This window comes from Egretta garzetta, unplaced genomic scaffold (genome assembly GCF_000687185.1).
Source record: "Egretta garzetta isolate BGI_Z169 unplaced genomic scaffold, ASM68718v1 scaffold69, whole genome shotgun sequence".
NCBI lineage: Eukaryota > Metazoa > Chordata > Aves > Pelecaniformes > Ardeidae > Egretta > Egretta garzetta.
In genome coordinates, this window is record NW_009260790.1 from 2,996,735 (window position 1) to 3,000,280 (window position 3,546).

General features: G+C 48.2%; 1 protein-coding gene across 1 annotated transcript in view; it reads right to left on the reverse strand.

Annotated features, from left to right (window-relative positions):
* PAX7 (paired box 7) overlaps positions 1–3,546 on the reverse strand; it is a 102,262-nt gene that overhangs the window by 95,525 nt on the left and 3,191 nt on the right. The window lies entirely within an intron of this gene.

The window sequence follows — 3,546 nt, forward strand, 5'->3', positions numbered from 1 at the left end:
CCCCCCCCTCCCCTTCCATCCCCGCCGAGCCCCTCGGATCTGCAGGGTGCAGGAGAACCGCGCCTCACCCACGCGTGACCCTCCCTAATAAACCCCACCAGCCATCAGAAATAACAACAACCCCAAATAATAACAACTCGCTCTTAACAAGGATAAAAAAAAATAAAAAATAAAATAAAATAAAAAAAAAATCCAGTGAAGCCTCATGAATATATGCCCAGGGCTAGCTGGAGTGAGCCGTTTAAAGATGAAAGTGCAAAGAAATAAAGGCTCAATTTAATCTGCCTTAAAACCCTTCAACTTAACGTTTGTGCTGGGAACTCAGAGAGTGAGTACTGATTGGGGATAAATACATTTCTTAGCATGCCTTGGAGCTATTACACCCTTCTCCAACACAGCTCCCTATTCAACAGCCACAGTTTTCATTACCAGCTCTAATAAGTCTTAACATTATTAAATGCCAAGCAGACGATAGAAAGAAACAGGCGCAGGGTGGAAGCTTTCTTTACCACTTAAAAAGAGAGAGCATTTAGGGCTGTCTTCCTCCGGCTCCCCGCAAGGAGAACCCGCAAATGGAGCAAAAGCGTTTGTCAAGAAGAAAAAAAGGCCCAAACAAAGTTTTCTCCCCTTCTCCCCCGATCCACAATAATAAAAAAAAAATGCGTTTAAAAAAAAAAACAAAAGCAAACTCAACTCCGTACCCCCCGCCCCCGCGGTCAAAGCGGAGCTGCAGAACAAGTGTCCGGACTCCGTTAGTATTTTAATTTTTACTGCAAACCTCCCAGGGAAAATTTGGGAGGGTGGTGGTGGGGAGAGCTCGAAAGAGTATTCTTATTTCCGAGCAAAAAGGGGGGGAGAAATAAATAAATAAAAGGCAAAATACGCGGCGCGCCCTCCCCGCCTCTGAGCGTTTTACAACTTTCACAGCTGAGCCCTCATCAATTACCTTAATTGGGGCCATTAAAAACTTTTCCAGACGGGAAAATATACATTGACGGCGGTAAAGTTTGGGGGGGGGGGTTTTAAATTTTATTTTTTTTTTTTTTTTTTTTTTTTTTTTAGGGAAAATACCACAAAATCACGGATAAACGGGCAAGGGCTGGGAGCGGAGCCTGCGCGCCCGGAGCGCCGGCAGCGGGAATTCGCCCAAATGAGCGCTCGGTCCAAACCGGGCCGATTTCCCAAAGAAATGGGGGCTCGGGTTTATTTGTCGCGATATTACCCAAGGAGGCAGAAGGGAGAGATTTGGTTTGCTCACGGACACGCACTTCTGTATGTTATTAAGGAATAAAAAGCTCCCAGCTCCTTCACTTTTATTTTTTAATTTTTTTTTTTATTATTATTTTGGGCGTGGGGGGGGGGGAAACACGCACAGACAAGGGGAAGAAAAAAAATTCCGCAGCTTAATTTTTTTTTTTTTTTCAAGCGACGAGGCTCAACTAAAATAAATCTTAAACCCCCAAAACACCACCCCTCCCCAAAAAAATAAAATTAAAAACACCCCGAAGTGATGGGGGGGAGCTTTTCGCGGACACAATAGCCCCGATTTGCAAATGAGCATCGCCTGTTTCCAAATCACAAGCAACATTTTGCCCCGTCCAACGGCTATCCTTTTTCCAACAGACGGTCCTATAATATTACAAAACTATCTAACAGCAGGGAGTTTTGAATAATTTATCTCCCTTTCTTCCCTTCCTTGCCCCTTTGTCCAAACTTTTTCTCCTCCTTGCAGAATTTTGAATGAGAATAGACAAGCCCTCCCTCCCCCATCCCTTTACTCCATTTTTAAGGCAGCCTAGGGTTTTCCCCCCTTTCCCCCCCCCCCTTTTTTTTTCCCCTTTTTCTTTTTTTTTTTTTTCCTTCTACTGTTTGCTTTTGTGGTCAGGAATCTTTTGCTTATAAAGCTTCAATAGACTTGAAGGTCTTTGTAAGTGAAGTTCATCTTCAAGGTTGGAAAAAAAAAAAAGGATCGGATCCTTAAAGAAACCCCTTTTGTGCACCTTCATTTAAAACTCCCAGGAACGGGTGATGGTGACACAGAGAAGCTTTTTTTTCTGCCCCAAATTCTCCCCATTTCAATATTTCCCCACTTACCCGCATTGTCCCAAAATGGGGAAAACTTTGTAGCTGGTGAGAAACTTTGTGAGAGATTTCTCACCCCCCCCGTCCCCGGACTGGGGACCCATCTCCATAAGGAAAATAACTCTCACCCCACTCCCTCTTGCCCCGACACCGACGATATCGCAAATCCCCCGAAACTCTGACCGACTCAACCCCGAGAGGCCTGGGCCATCGCCATTTTGCCATCAATTTTGGAGAAAAACAGCAAACCCCCATTTCTTGAAGCCCATCCCCAACATTTGTATAATTGCTGGATCCCCCCCCAAAAAGGCGCTGAGCTCTGCAACCCAGGGAAATTATTTTCTGCCCAACTGACACAGCAGTTCCTCCCTCCCCTTGCTTCAAATTTCCCCATCTTTGCAAACACCCTCATTGATAAACCTCAATTATGCCCCCTAAAATTGCCGTCTTCCCCCATTTTTGGGGGGGAAAGGGGAATCATCACCCCCACCAAGCTTGCCCAAAATCAAATCACAAGCACTGCGCTGGCCGGCTCCAGCCGTGCCTTGTCCGCCACCCCACATTTACAGCACAGGAGCTTGAAAAAGTTTAATTTTTCCTCCCACGAGAGGAAAGCACCAGGCGTGGAGATGATAACAGGGCCCCCTGCTCTCCCCCACCGCCGGCCCGGCCTCGAGCCCCGCATCAGAAGTGCCACCTTTATTTTTCCTGATCTTATTTAGAGGTGCAGACCCCCTCCCCGTTTCCTCCCATCCCAGGACCACCCCATCTCCCCTCAGTGCTCCCCCGGCACGGGCGGCTCTGCAGCAGCCCCAGCGCAGCGCCGATCCCGGCTTCTCTAATTGATATTGATTGGCCAAATCGGTCAACTGTCAGCCTGAGTTTCAGGGGACCACTTAGAGAGCAGGAGAGAAATCTGTTTAACAAATTCATTTAGGAATCAGAGATGCCTCCCCCCCACCCCCCCAGCCATCTCCTTTCCCCTTTTTATAAATAATTGATCCAGAGCAAAACCAACAACTCTTCCTCCTGGGAAAGCATCCTCAGCCGGAGGGGCTGGGTACCACCTTCCCTCCCAGGGCCCTCCGGCACACCCTTGACTCTGCCATCAATCATTTTTGGAAAGGACAAATGCAGGAGGCTCTGGAGCCATCCCCTCTCTTGGCAGGGAGGGACGTGTCCCCTCTCCCAAATGTTCCCTCCAGCCCAGCCCCGGGGCACGCAAGACCGCCTTTACCTTTGTCGCCCAGGATGCCGTCTATGCTGTGCTTGGCCTTCTTCTCCCCATCTTCCTCCTTCTTGTCACAGTCCTCCTCTTCCTCTTTCTTCCCGAATTTGATGCGTAGCACACGGCTAATCGAACTCACTAAACCTCAGACAGTCAAAGACAAAAAGGCAAGTATAAGCTGCCTGGGAAGGCAAGGTGGGAGCTGGCCGGGAAAGCCCAAGCAGGGGCTGCACACC